The sequence below is a fragment of the Ambystoma mexicanum genome, chromosome 6p (genome assembly GCF_040938575.1).
Source record: "Ambystoma mexicanum isolate Mex_15411 chromosome 6p, UKY_AmexF1_1, whole genome shotgun sequence".
Classification (NCBI taxonomy): domain Eukaryota; kingdom Metazoa; phylum Chordata; class Amphibia; order Caudata; family Ambystomatidae; genus Ambystoma; species Ambystoma mexicanum.
In genome coordinates this window covers 720,764,920-720,780,798 of record NC_090935.1, presented here as the reverse complement: position 1 = coordinate 720,780,798, position 15,879 = coordinate 720,764,920, and the positions used below count along the sequence as shown (strand labels likewise).

General features: G+C 50.6%; 1 protein-coding gene across 4 annotated transcripts in view; it reads left to right on the top strand.

The window, feature by feature from the left end:
* The window catches only part of TMEM161B (transmembrane protein 161B), a 919,424-nt gene that overhangs the window by 223,273 nt on the left and 680,272 nt on the right, over positions 1-15,879 (top strand). The window lies entirely within an intron of this gene.

The window sequence follows — 15,879 nt, the reverse complement described above, 5'->3', positions numbered from 1 at the left end:
CGGTCGGAACAACTATGCGACACACAGTGCCTAGTGACGTCAGTTTGCGTCCACGGCGAGGTGACGTGATCATGTCGCAACGCCATGGACTCGCCATAAAAAGCAGCGGCTCTCGAGGGGTGCAGCGGACAATCGTATCCGATGCACACCCTCGAAAGCGACCGCCAAGATGATCTAAGACCAAACACCACTTCCAGGTAAGCCCAATAACAGCAACCTAGCATATTCTAAATGGTAGAACTTATTTTTGTTAAAGAAGATGTTACTTTTCAACTGTAATAGGCAAACAGCCACGCTAACATCAACCACACATTTAAAAATTATATATTTTTTTGTAGATTGTTCAGAAAACTTTGGATATAGACAACGAATTTGTGTTAAAAAATGAGACGATGAAGGAAATTGATGTAATATCAGAAGCTAGCACTAACAAGGAAATCCCAATACATGTAAGTAGGTACCGTATAAAAATAAACTTGAATAGGGCGAACCTGATAATGATCTGCTCTTTAAAGCATTGATTTGCTGCTTTTTTCTTTCTGTTCCTTTTTTCTCTTTAGCTCCAACCAGCATAACTATATGTTAAAAATCCCTCCTGAAGATCCTTGCCAACACAAGTAAGGTGAAACACGTGTAGAGAGGTGAACCTTATAACCCTCACAACTGAGAAACAATGTATTGAATCAACTGAGGGTGAACCTTATAACCCTCACAACTGAGAAACAATGTACTGAATCAACTGTGTAATTAATCAAATAAAATTTACATTTGGAGCGCAAAAGTGGATGTCTGGTATTTTTCCAAGGAATTCATTCATGACATTGGGCAGCCGCAATGTCCCAAGCTCCACATGCAGCAAACAAATAGCACAATATCAGTGCAGTGACCTCTCACAAAACAGCATCAAGGTAGCTCGCAACAGCTGTTTAGGCTGAACGCACTCTCAACAATCTGTTACAGGAATTGTTTGTTTTTCTTAGTTGCGTAATTGCGTTTTTTTTTTTTTTGCCTTAGTTACGTATTTATAACGCGCTTAAACACCCAGAGGTTTCTAAGCGCGGACCCAGGGATCGAACCTGTTGTTGCTTCATGTCGTCTTGCTTCCAAGACGCGCACGCTGCCGCTGAGCTATCCTCCTGGGAACATTATAGCATGGCAATACTTGCCACCCAGAGCACGGATCCCGACATGAAGACTTGGGGCCGAGGCTTTGAAAGATACAGTCTTCAGGGAGGACCTGAGGAAGGAAATAGTGGAATGCTCCGAACATAACACTGGGAGTGTAGAATTGGCCTGCACGATATGGGAGGAATTTAAGGTGGTGGTGAGTGGAGCAGCAATATCTAAATCCAAGGGCCTACAAGGTGGTATGAAGCATGCGTTGCACAAAACAGAACAAAAAAACTAGAGACAATAATGGGTAAGGGCTGGCATTCCCCTGAGGAGGCTGGAACCATACAACAATTACAACAGGATTGCAAGGAGTACTGGGAGAGATTATGTAACCTGAACTATAAAAAATATGTGGGAAGGCAACATGCGGAGGGAGATGAGCCCGGCAGGCTTTTAGCCTCGTTGTACAAGAGTGAGACACCCAGACAAACAATTAGAGCAGTACTGGCAATGGACGGGCAATTACCAGATACCCAGGAGGGAGTGAACCAAGGCTTTTTAAAGTTCTACCAGTGACTGTATATGGATGAGGGAGGAGAGATTGATGTGACGAAAACATTGAAGGACATTAGCCTTCCCAAACTGGAGGCAGCGGAAAGGGAGAACTTGGAGGCCCCAATCACATTAGAGGAATTAGAAGCAGTGATCAAGCTCCTACCTACTAGCAAAGCTCCAGGTGCAGATGGACTCCCAAGCGAGTTCTACAAGATGAACGGATTGCAGGTCATATAGACCGCTGTCCATGCTTAATCAGGACAGCAAGATACTTATGGCAGTGCTGACAAATAGGTTGAGACCAGTTATCTATAAACTCGTACATCCTGATCAGACTGGGTATGTCGTGTGAAGAAGCAGAACAGACAATCGTAGAAGGCTTCATCATGTTATAGAACAAATGGAAAAGGACCCACCAGGAGATTGCAATAATTTCACTAGACGCAGTGAAGGCCTTCGACTCTGTCAAATGCCTTGGTTGATGGTGGCCTTGAAGGAATATGGGGTTGGGTCCAACTGCTATACAGTACACCACTGGCTCGAGTCAGGATGGTGGCGACCATCTCAGATCAATGGCAACTCCCCAGGTGTACTAGGCAGGGGTGCCCGTGGTCCCCTTTGCTGTTTATCTTAGCTTTGGATCCCCTGGCGATATATTTAATGCAACAATATGGAGAGGTTGGGATCAGCACGAAGGGAGGGCAACACCTGATATGAATGTATGCTGAGGACATGTTGTTGTACTTGAAATACCCTGAGGAGAATCTGCCATATATTTTGGAAGTAATGGGGGAGATACGCGGTACTATCTAGCATAACAGTGAATCTTAAGAAATCATGCAGATTTCCCCAGGGTAAATATAGAGGGACACCACGAGTGGAACTGCCGGTATTGCAAATACAGTGGGAGACTGAGACTTTCAGATACCTGCGGAATTGATGTATACCACTCTGTTGAGGTCGATTACAGGCAGAACACAGAGAAGGCGGTGGCTAACATTGAAAATAGCATGAGGTTCTGGGCCAAGCTCCCTCTGACCATGATGGGGAGAGTAGCACTGTTAAAGATGGTGGTGCTGCCTAGGCTGTTGCACTACTTTGCAAATATACCATGTGCGATACCCAAGCAATTATTTTTTGTTGTTGTTAAACTCCAGGGTATGTGTAGAGGGTTCATATCGCACAATATTAGCAACAGAATAGCACTATGGAAACTGCAAAACACGTATGACCAGGGTGGCATTAAATTACCCAATTTTGAGATTTACTACCTAGCCAGCCAACTGCAGTATGTAGCGAGGTGGTTATCAGAGGGCTCTACATCAGAGTCCAGATTGTTGAGAGCTGAAAGTGTCCTGTTTTTACTAAAAGAATGGAGATGGTTGCTGAAAACACAGCAGGATGGAGGAACAAAAATGTTAGATTTGGGATGGAAGATTTGGCAAAGGGCTTGCTAGGGCATGGAGAACCCAAATCCGTATTCCCCACAGATGCCCGTAGTGGCGCGGACAGAGTGGATGAGCAGTTGAGAAGGATAGTCCGAAAGCGTTGGGAACCGATGGGTATAGCAATGTTAGGGGGGGGGGTTGTATGGCAAGATGGGAAGGCAGTGGCGTTTGATACTCTGGTAGAAGACACCAGTTTAGACTGGGGTCAGTTTATTGCTTACACGAGGCGGTGGGATATTTCTACCCATGCCAGTGCGCACCCCAATACACCCCTTTGCCAATGGGGGAAAGGAAACTGCCAAAAATGGATGTGCTAAACCCGTGCGCGCCAAATCTGCAAAACTGCACATGGTTCATGAATCACAAAAAGGCTGCATCACCCTGCCACAAACCGGCAAAGTTGATGTCAAAACAGAACTCCCTGCAGGAGAATGCCATTGGGTGCTATTACCTGTCACATGAAGCAAGGCCACAGAAGTGGGCTGAAATCTGAAAATGCCTTTAAAATACAGTTTTCCCAATCAATTACAACCTTCAAAGTGCTGTTTTGGTGCTAAATTCAGCCATTTGCCAAGTGAACTACGGAAATTAAAGTCTGCTGACACCACAGATCATACAGTACAGTCAGAAGAAACGGGGCCTCACTGCCTAACAACTGCATAAGGAAATTAAATGTCAAACCCAGTTTAAATGTGTTTCTTTTTCCTGATGAAATTGCTAAATTCTCCTATTCAAAGCATGTTTGTGAAGGGCTTAATTCTTTTAAATGTCCAAATCTCTTATAAACTGTGCTTATTTGTATGTGTTAAGGAAAATACTTTATTGTGAATTTTAAAGCAACCCAGTATTGGAGTTAAGTAACTGCTTAATTCTGATTGGACAGTGGCCAGCCTGGGAAAGTTTGACACTTCAGTTTGACACTCCCTTGCTACAGGAAGGTTAAGGGATGCTGGAGGTTCTTGCATATGGAGCACAATAGCCTTCATTAGACATTCGTCTTTTGGCTGAGCCAAGAACAAATGACAGGCTGAGCATTGACCTCTGCTGGGGAGAGGCAGGATGCTTCCCTCTACACCCCACCCTGATCAAAGGGATCTGACAGCTGTTTGTTGAAAGGAGAGAAAAAGAAAACTCTGTTCAAAGGAACTTTTTGGTGTTTAAATCTCTATTTGTGTTTAAGTTTGAAACGCTTTAACTGTGGAACCTGAATGAAGATAAATCTAAAAATTGGTAGATGTTAACCTAATTTTAGGCTTTTGCTTTGAAGACATTGATGAAACCTGTACCACTTAAGGAACCAAAGTTATGGAAAAACCCTCATTGTAGCAGAACTATTAATGTTGCAAGCCTAAGATTGTATATACATGATCCAGTGATAATCGCCCAGATCTGTACTGAATTAGAAGTTATTAGTCCAGACTGTTATGATTAAAATTGATAAAATTCTATAGAATGAGAAAGACAGCTCTCAGACATGGGGATTGAATGTGAATAGAGCCCTTCAAATATGAAATGTATATGTCCGATTTTATTAGGGGTCATAATTTTAGAAATGTACATTTGTGGAAAAGTAAGTTTTGATCAAAATCAATGTGGGACTTCCTAAATCCCATCATAAAGATGACAGCTCTGTTCTGATTGCCAACCAAAACAAGGCAAGTGCCTGTGGCCACTCAGATCGGTGGGGGTGTGTTTTTAAATTCTGTCCACACCATAAACGTTGTGATGCCACTTGTTAATATAAATATAGAAACTTCACTACACATAACACACACTTCTTCCAGAACACATCCAGATTTCCACGCAGCTTCTTGTTCCTGACTTCATCTTGTCGAGAACTCTTCATCTTGCAGCTGACTCCAGATTTCTTTGCAGAATCCAGGCCTTAGCATTGCTTAACTCTTTTTTAGCTAGGCCCAAATTCAACCATCCCAAAAGAGAATTTAATTCTGATTCAGTTTGGCCTGCTACCATTAAGGTTTGCCTGCTGAAACTCACATCCTGCTAATCTGCCATGTCCAGTGACCAGAATGGCCCATCCAAATCCAGTCTGAGGTGCAGTACAAAATTGACCAGAACTGCGCCGCTGATCCAATCCCTCCAGAAGTGCCCTGCTGCCGGTTGACCCGATCCGATGACCAGAACTTTGACTGTTCAATTTTAATTACAAGGAACTGTAAGTATTAATAGGAAGAACAGTGACCCAAAGTATATTTGCATTGTCTTATCCCAATCTCAAACCATCCCATCTTTAATTTCAGAACGTTCATTTTGTCAGAACCATTCTTGTGCTGATTTTTTTTCTCATTTGTGTTACAACACCATAAGTCATTTGTGATTTTGAGTAACTGAAGTAAATCCCAGAAAGAAATAGAGAATCCACCACATGAAGGGTTACGCTGGCCACGTAACTGTGGAGATTCATGTGCAGCTTTCTCTTTTTCATAGTCATTAATATAGTGTAATGAAACCAATCTGTAATTTTTAAAACCAAATTTCTGTTTTAATTTTCGAGCCTATTTTGCAAAAACGCCTCTTACTAAAACTTCCATAACTTCAATTTTATAGATAGAAACGAAATTTCAACTCACTGATACCTAAGATACTTAGCTACACCCACAACCAAAAATCGCAAAACAGTGCATTTGACCCGTTTTTATAAAAAATCGCATAGTGAAATTTTGCCGCAAATTTGCAATTTTCAAAGGTTTACACGTGTCTTTCCCATGCAAAGTGTTTCTTAAAATCCCTCCTGATATAAAGTGTGTACTGTTTAGCTAGTCGCTTATGTTTTTTAGGACCTGTTTAGTGTTGCTTTCCTAAGAACATTTATCCATTTAAGCATTTTTGCCTACTTTCCATTGTTTTACAAAGCCATTTTCACTGGTCATTTTAAAAGTGTAAATTTCCAAAAACTGTTTTCTCTCTTATTTGGGGAGGGAAGATTGCATTTAAACTGTAGATATTGTCTTTCATTCCTGAATGTTAGGAAAGATTTCATAATTTTATGTAATTTTCCCTCCATGTGTCAGACCACAAACTTTTTGTTGCTGTTTGAACATACCTGACTGACTTTGCCAGAGAAGCACAGCCTTCAGATGTACTCCTCTGGGCTTTCGCTCACTTTTTATGGGGAAACTGACGTGCCCTTAAGACAGTCAGTACCGGGAGACTTTGTTTCCCTTAGTCCTTTCCTCATGTTGCAGCTTTTGTGCAACATGTAACAAGTGTGCAAAGTATCTTAACATAACGCACACATGGGTCTATAGTCATTTCCAAAGGCCCTAGATACTCACTCTGGATTTTATACGAACTGTGCAGATGTGTCATGGACAGGACTGGTGGCTGCTATCGTTTCGCATTATTTTTGACCCTTTCCTGCCATGTTAACTGCATTTGGCACGAATAGGTGGCCTGGCTCCCAAAATGGCCATGCCACGAGGTCCTTTGTCCTGTCCTTTGGTCATCTTTCCCCTTCACCTTCCCCAGGTCGAGTCGACCCGGGTCAATCCTTATTTGGTAATGCACTTTCCCACAAAACCGAAGGCTTTTGCGGGCTTCTGCATGCCTTGTGTGTGCGCGCCTCCAGGATGTGGGCTGGGAGGTGTGTTACCAATACACATCCTGGGTGCCAGAGAGTCTGGAGTGTCCTGAATGCCAGGGACCACCATGGTCCATGATTGGTCCACGTATGGAGCGAGTTTTTGTGAGCAGATCTCCCATTGGGTCCTCTCAGTTTTGGCGCAAAGGGAACTTTGGATAAGAGCAGGCTGGAAACACCACTACCATGTCGATCTCCTGAGTTCACACCGAACGAAGGAAAGGAGCAAAGTATCCTGCAACAAAAAGCCGAGTCGAGGAACCGCTGGTGACCCGCTGGAAGGTTTGGCACCCTGAGCCCGCTGTCGTCCCATGGGACCCCTCTGCATCTGATCATCCTAGAAGGTCTGTGACGACTCTTCGACCCATTGGAATAGTGGGACCAAATATTCTCGCCACCTTCATCAAACCCTGCAAGTAAGCTTTCTCGGAAGTGTCCCTGGGCCACCAGTGGGCTGACCAGCTTACACAGGACCTTTGCTCTGTCACGCCGCCGTTTCGAGGGGGCCCTCGAAACTTGGTAAACGGCACACTCTGCGTCCACGGCACCCTGACACCGGATTTCGTACACTTGGCATTCCCAGGTCTGAAGTGAGACGAGAGCGCCCGGACCGGAGTATTCGTGGTTACCGTGTTGCCCTGCTGTGGCAACGACCTGTGCAAGTTCGCTGCCTTTGTGACCCTCTTGCCGAGACGTCCTTTTTGCCGCATTCGAACCTGCCAGAGAAGTGGATCGCACTAGCGAAGTCTGGGTCTGCTTGCATTGGGGACCGGTGAGTACACCGTATCCCAACCGGTGGCCCCTAGCGCTAAAGCCCATTTTTACATAAGATTGGCCCTTGCGGGTCGCTATCCTTTCCACCGCTATTGCGAAATAGCAACCCCAGCCTGCACTCTCAAACTGCCTCTGCCTCCAGTGGAGGCCCTTGTTGAATTGTAGGAACTTTGTTATGCATCACCGCATCCACCTTCCAGAGCTGCTAGAGACCCTGGAAGAGACCCTATCCTGCCTATTGGCACAAGCGCGAGCACCTGCATAGCATGTACTTTTGAGCACAAGGCTCCTGTCAGACACTCAACCTTGCGCGGAGGTAGCACGTACACCTGCCTCCCCGTTGGGTCTTGGTGCCTGGCTTGGTAATAAACTCAGGCTTCCGTAACCCGCCGGGGAAAGAGGGTTAGGGTCCGCTGGATTGGATAGGTAGGGGGAAGTTAGGGTAACCGGGAAGAAGGGATAAGGGAATGGTAGGTAAAGGGGGTTATAGGGAAAGGTCAGTCTTGCTGTCCCCTTGTGGGGTTCCTGAGATCGATGGCACTCCGCCCTTACACTCACCAAGAACCTCAGAGACCTGTTGGGTCTCATGCTATACACAATGGTGATTGATGCACATAGTACGTTACTCTGGTAGAAGTGTTCCTATCACGCTTCTTTGAGCTGTTCACACACACCCCTAGAAGAAGTATTACTATACACAGTAATAGAATAACTCAAGAGACTCTTAGCTTCGTGTGATGCAGCTGAGAGGTATGCGGCTTGCCCCAGTTCTTGCCGTAACACTACGGCACGATACGAGTTCCTGCTGTACACTACAGCGGAGCGCCGCTACAAGAAAACCAAAAACAGGTGTGAGTGTAATGTCAACAACCGTGTTTCCTCACATGGCACAATCACACATTAATTCGTTCCGAGTATAGTCAGGCCGTGTTACTTCAGACAAACTAATTGGCACCGGGTGACTGTTCCGCCAAGACGGACTTTGGAATCTCTTCCAGTGCTAGGCTTCACCCCACTCCCGACGTGTGCACCCAACGCTGAATCCCAACCAGCGTGTTCCAGACGCACGCTGGAAGTATCTGTTATTATTTGTAAGCGTTCCGTTAGCGGTCGCTTGTTCACATTAGTTTAGCCCAATAAAGGAATGCACTTATCTGTCATGGTGCGCGGGGCCTGCAGTATTCACAGGCGGGGTTTGGCCCCGCGGGTCGCTGCCTGCAGGAGCCCTCGATCTGCACGTCTTCTCTGGTCAAACTCCTTTAGCACAAGCAGGGATCCTTGCGCGCGTCGCGCGCATGCGCTGGTCCTCGGGCGTTGTCCCGAAGTAGTTCTTTTGCTCGCGAAGGCGCGAGCATGCTGGGTATTGAAGTCTTTCTTGGTCCTGATGCCGAATGCTGCATTCTGCTGCCTCCAGGCTTGCATTCTAAAGATAGGGCACAACAAAGTCCTAAAATGCAGATGCTTGGACCACTGCCTGTTCTTCCCTAGCCCAGAATGTTGCTCTTTGTGCGTGGTGTGTACCAAATGCCCCAAACCTGCATTAGGCACAGTCGGAATCCTGGCAGTACTCCCCCCTCCCAACAGGGCCTGCTTTAGAGGGGTTGTTCTTATGAAAAACACGTATCAGCCGGGGTGCATGAACATTTGACGCTGGCTCCCAAGAGCGCTCTTCGGGCCCGTAACCCAGCCAATCTATCAAGTAATACAATTGCCCCAAACGAAAACGTGAATCCAAAATTGCTTTTACTTCGAACTCAGGAACCCCGTTAACAGTGACGGGTGGAGGTTTCTTGGGGCAAATGGACGCTGGGGCGGGTTTTAACAATGCAACATGGAACACAGGGTGAATTTTCATTTGTGTTGGCAAAGTGAGGCAAACTGCTACGGGATTTAAAACCTTTTCCACAGGGAATGGACCCACAAACCTGGGCTGGAACTTACACGGGCCTAGCAAGTGAAGATTTTGCGTGTTCAGCCACACCATATCCCCGACCTTGTATGCTGGAGCTTGTCCCCTGTTAGCATCAGCATATCTCTTGTAGTTTGATTTGGCAGTTTTTAGATTAGTGATGATATTGCGCCACACGCCTTCAAGGTGTTGTTTATGCTGGGTAACAGCCGGAACTTCTGCAAAGCTCACTTGAGGCACCGGTTGGAAACGTGGATGAAAGCCGTAAGTACCATAGAAAGGAGTTACTTTGGTGGATGCATGCACCGAGTTGTTGTAAGCTAACTCTGCTAGCCAGATGACATCTGCCCAAGAGGATTCATTATCTTCTCCAGCATGGGGTCTGGCATGGATTCACATGCTCATGAATATTCCCCGTCGTCAGGCTGGGAATCCTCGTTAAAGAAAAAAACCATTATCAGTTTCGTTTCTGATCTGTCTTTCGTAGTAATAACCAATCACTGATCTCTGCGTCATACTGACCACAGCCAATGACTGCCCTCTACCTAAGCCCCGCCTCTGGCAGCCATCTTCAGATTTTTACCGCACGTTCATGTGTTGGGATCCTCGTGCTATTGCTCTCGAGCGTTAGTGCTATTTTTTTCACGTTTTTCTCAAAAACTTCGTTTTTTCGGTCAAAAGAGCCTCAAGCTCCACCGACTCTCCATCCGATCAACGGGGACCCGTGTCGGATTCGTCTGCGCCCCTCAAGGGTGAAGATTTCGTCGAGCTACGCTTTTGGAGGACTCCAGAAGTTTCTCAGGCCCGGTCATGGCCCAGGAGAAGGGAAGCTCGACGCCCGGAAAGCTGTTCAGGGTCTGCCCTGGATGCCAGCTGCAGAACGTCTTCAAGGAGGACGAACACTCTTTTTGTCTTTACTGCCTACATGAGGACAAGACGCAGGTGGAGAAGGACTGTGCGTTTTGCGGCAACATGTCGGAGCGGACCATGAAGGACCGGCATCAACATCTCGCCAACTGGCTAGAAGGGAAGAGCCCGTCAAGCGAGAAGAAGAGGAAGAAATCCGAGCGGTCTTCTAAGACCTTTGAGGACGCCCCGGCGACGGGGGTCCAACATAAGGCCAAGCACCGCGAGTCCGCTGGCACCGGGAGCGCCGAACGGTCAGGCTCTACGGGCGCCAGGCAGGGCGCACCCTCCCCGGTACCATCAACCACGAGCCATCGCTCTGGGTCGGGTAAGAGGAAGGCCGAGCACCCGGCGAAGCTCCTGGAGAGGCCCCGGTCGAGCTCGAAGGCGGAGGGGGAGCGAGGCAGTGTCCCCCCCCCCCTCAAGGAGCGCACCTAAGGTGGTGAAGGCCTTAATCCATCCGGCCAAGCCCTCTATCGAAACTGTCGCGGCGGCCCTGGCTCAGCCTGTGGAGGCTACACCAGTGGTGGCGACCTCGGGGCTCAGAGTCTCCCTGCCACCTCGGAGGGAGTCCTCTTTTGTGCCCATCGATAGGACCCCCGTGAAATCCCCCGAGGGGAAGAAAAAGGGGGGGCAGGGCGTCGTCGTAGATTCGGCTTCAACCTCGGAGGAGGAGCTGGTCGAGGTCTTAAGCCACGGCCTCGGCATGGAAGAAGACCGGCCCGTCGGGATGTATCCCGACGCAGGTGACGACAACATCGTCGAGGGTACCGACGGGGCCCCTGATCGCCCGTCGGATTCCCCTCTGCCAGCGCCGCAAGACAACTCGGCGGCCATTTTGTTGGCTATACAGTCCTTATGCTCAGAGATAAGGACGAGACTACAGTTGCCGACGGAGGAACCTCTCCCGTCGGGGGACCCAGAACCGGGACCTTCTGGTGTTCCCCCTACCAAGAAAAGAAGGATCCACCCTCCACCTCCTATTCAGCCGTCGCGCCCCGTCCAGCCCTCCTCCCCGTCCACCCGAGGGGATGATACGGGGACTGACACGGCAGCGACGGGTACGGACGACGAGGTATACGACGAGGATCTGCCGTCGTCACCTCCCACCAGGGCTTCTCCGCCCGACGAGATTGGATCGTTCCACTCCATGATCGCCAGGGCATCCGAGCTTTTCCAACTCTGCCCTGAGGAGAAGAAAAAGGAAGGATTCCTTTATCAACGGCGCTAGGCCAAGAGGAAGACGGTCCTCGCAGTGCCTCTATTGGACGACATTTGGGATGAGGGCCTCACCCTCCTCAAGAACCCTTCCACGACGCCAGCTAGAAGAGACCGGTACGAGAAGAAGTACCGGGCGCAGCCTACCCCGGACTCCGTCGTCTCCGCGGCGGCCAGGAAGAAAGCGGGGGGGGGGTGCGGCCTCCACATCGAACTTCCCCACCGGACCGCGAGGGAAAGAAATTGGACGCTATGGGACACAGAGTCATCTCGTCTGCAGCGACGACGATTAAGGCGGCCAACGCCTTGGCTATCGTGGCCCGCTACGACAGCGAGCTCTGGTACAAACTGGCTCCCCTGCTGGACTTCCTGCTGGACGACAAGAGGGCAGAGGCCCTGGAGATCCTGCAGGAAGGTGAGGTGGCTTCGGACCACGCCATTACCGTTGCGACGGACATCGCCGACACTGGGTTCCGCCAGTTGGGCAACAGCGTTTGCCTTAGGCGGCGTGGATGGCTCAAGGCTCCGGACTTCCGTCAAGACGTTCAGACCAGAGTCCTGGACATGCCCTTCGATGGGAACAACCTGTTTGGGAAAACAGTGGACGATTCCCTTCAGGCCATTAAAGCGGACACTGAGACGGCCCGGGCCCTTGGAGTTCTGCAACAACGACGGACGCCCTTTCGGAGCAGCGGAGGCAAGGGCGCCTCCAAAGGTTCCGGCGGCGGTTTCTCCACCTACCGTCAAGCGGCCCGCTCGTCGTCTCAGGAGGCCTACAGAGGACGAGGCAAGTCTGGCGGACCCCGCTGTCGTCGCCAAGGAGGTCAAGGCGGCAAAGCCTCGTCGAAGCAGGATTGAACCGGCCGTGGGGTCGGGCCCCCACCGAAGCACCCCGGTGGGAGGCCGGCTGGCGAGCTTCGTCAGCGTGTGGGAGTCCATCTCCACCGACCGTTGGGTGCTGGACGCCTTGGCCCGGGGCCACGCGCTCGAGTTTCAAAGAAGGTGTCCGCGCGTCCCCCCCGTGGCCAGGAAAGAACTTCACGTCCCTCAACTTCTCCTGGAGGTAAAGGCGATGCTCAGGAAGGGCGCCATCAAACTCGTCCCAAAGAGGCTTCGGGGCTCCGGAGTTTACTCAAGATACTTCCTCGTGAAGAAGAAGACGGGGGGATGGCACCCCATCCTGGACCTGCGACGTCTGAACAAGTTCATCAAGGCGCAGAAGTTCCGGATGGTCACCCTCCAGCACGTCCTGGGTCAGCTGGAGGAAGGAGACTTCCTGTCGTCGTTGGATTTGGAGGATGCCTACTTCCATATTCCCATCCTAAAGGGGCACCGAAAATTCCTCAGGTTTGTGGTCCAAGGGCGTCAGTACCAGTTCAAAGCCCTCCCCTTCGGACTACGGTCGGCACCAAGGGTATTCACCAAGTGCCTCGCACCGGTGGCGGCGCAGCTGCGCCGCAAGGGGGTCCACGTCTACCCCTACCTGGACGACTGGCTCATCCGAGCCAGGACGAGGGAGCTCGCCGTGGTTCACACGGCAAGGACCGTCCATCTTCTCACGGACCTGGGATTCTCCGTGAACTACGCCAAATCCCACCTGGTACCCGCGCAAGATGCTCTGTTTCTGGGAGCGAGGCTCAACACAGTGTCCCTTCTGGCCTCCCCGTCGGAGGAGAGGACCAGGACCATCCTGGGCAAGGTGCAGCGGATGTTGGTGGCCGACGCGGCCAAGGTGAGGTCCATCAAGTCCCTCCTCGGAATGATGTCTTCCTGCATCTACCTCATTCCCATGTGCAGGCTCCGGATGCGCCCGTTGCAGGAGTTCCTGGACGCGCGCTGGATCCAAACGACGGGCAGCTTCGAGGAAAGGATCACACTCGACGAGAGTTTCCGACGAGCGATCCGGTGGTGGGGCACCCGCGCGCATCTGACGGCGGGCATGGACTTCCAGACCCCAGCCCACCAGGAGACAGTGACCACGGATGCCTCCCTGGAAGGGTGGGGAGCGCACACCGAAAATCTGCACGCAAGAGGCCTTTGGCTCCCGACGGAGAAATCCCTACATATCAACGTCCTGGAGCTCCGTGCAGTGTTTTGGGCCCTCAGGTCCTTCCTTCCGTCCCTCAAGGGCAAGGTGGTGAGGATCTTCACCGACAACACCACCACCATGTTTTACATCAGGAAACAGGGCGGAACCAGGTCCCCAGCACTGTCCAAGGAGGCGCAGGAACTGTGGCATTGGGCCGTCGCCCAAAGGATATTTCTGGTGCCGTTTCATCTGGCAGGGATAAAAAACACCATCGCCGACTCACTCAGCAGGGAGCTGCGCTCGTGCCACGAGTGGGAGCTACGGCAGGATCTAGTGGATCGCCTCTTCCGACGGTGGGGCACACCCCAGATCGACCTGTTTGCGACGGTGACGAACTCCAAGTGCCGGAGGTTCGCCAGCAGGTTTCCCCAGGCGAGGAGCATGGGCGATGCTTTCTCGTTCCCCTGGGAGGGCCTGTTCCTCTACGCGTTCCCTCCTTTGCCACTGCTAATCCGGCTCGTCAACCAGCTCAAGAGGTCACGGTGCAGGATGATCCTCGTCGCACCTGCGTGGCCGAGGCAGATATGGTTCCCGGACCTTCTGGACTTGTCAGCGTCCCCGCCAATCAAGCTGCCGGTGGACGCGGATCTACCCTCCAGGGAAGGAGGCACCATCCTCCACCACGACCCGAAATCGCTGAACTTGCAGGCCTGGCTCCTGCAGCGCTAGAGTTTGGAGGATACGACATACCGGCCGACTGCAGAGAGGTTCTTGCAAAGGCCAGGGCGTCCTCGACTCTTAAATGCTACGGACACAAATGGAAGAGGTTCTCTGTCTGGTGCCACGCACAGAAGATTAACCCTCTTCGGATTACGGCTCCCCAAGTACTGCCGTACCTGCTGACGCTGGCCAAAGCTGGACTGGCACACGCGTCCATCAAGATTCATCTTGCTGCGATCTCCCGATACACCAGAACCACGGGGCGGACGTCCTTGTGGTCTCATCGTCTGGTGAAAGAGTTCATGAAGGGACTGTTCAGATCGTTCCCGCCGGTGAAGGCCCCGGCCCCAGCGTGGGAGCTCAACGTGGTGCTGACCAAGCTCATGGGACCTCCGTTCGAGCCTCTGCACTCGGCTCCGTTGAAATTTCTGTCGTGGAAAACAGCGTTTCTTGTGGCCATCACCTCCGCACGACGGGTGGGAGAGATCCAGGCCCTTTCCTGCAAGGCCCCGTACTTGACTTTTCACGACACGAGGGTAGTGCTCAGGACGCACCCCTCCTTCATGCCCAAGGTACCGTCGGACTTCCATCTCAACGAACCCTTGGTGTTGCCTGTGTTCTTCCCTTCGCCTTCGTCGCCGGCTGAGAGGACTTTGCACTCGCTGGATGTGGCTAGAGCGCTGAAGTTCTACGTGGACCGCACAAAGTGTTTTCGGAAGACGTCAACTCTTTGTGAACTTTGGACCTGTCAATCAGGGGAAGGCTCTCTCGAAGGCTTCCATTTCCAGATGGCTCTCCGGCTGTATCATGTACTGTCACCGGTTGGCAAACCGACCGCTGCCTGGCCGTCCGAGAGCCCATTCCACCAGAGCGATCGCAGCTACCACGGCGTTCCTATCTGGTGTGCCCCTGCTGGACATATGCAGGGCTGCTACGTGGAGGTCGACGCACACCTTCACGAAATTCTACTGCATCGACCGGGATTCCAGGGAGGAGTCCAGGGTCGGCCAAGCAGTGCTGCACAACCTGTTCGCCTGAGGTGAGCCTGGTGAGGAGGTAAGATGCTTAATGTTGAGTTTGATGTAATGCTTAATGTTGAGCCTTTGCCACCTCCCGTGGTTGTGCATGTGTGTACTGCTATGTATTCTTTATTCATGAGCATGTGAATCCATGCCAGACCCCATGCTGGTGAAGGAACAAGTTACTTACCTGTAACTGTTGTTCTCCAGCATGGGTCTGGCATGGATTCACATGCGAACCCTCCCGCCTACCCCTCTGCGGCTCTTCACTTGGTCATACTGCCACTTCACGTGCTTCCATATCTGAAGATGGCTGCCAGAGGCGGGGCTTAGGTAGAGGGCAGTCATTGGCTGTGGTCAGTATGACGCAGAGATCAGTGATTGGTTATTACTACGAAAGACAGATCAGAAACGAAACTGATAATGGTTTTTTTCTTTACCGAGGATTCCCAGCCTGACGACGGGGAATATTCATGAGCATGTGAATCCATGCCAGACCCATGCTGGAGAACAACAGTTACAGGTAAGTAACTTGTTCCATATGTCATACAACGGATGTACTGCTCCAGGGTTTGGTTCACCCTCTC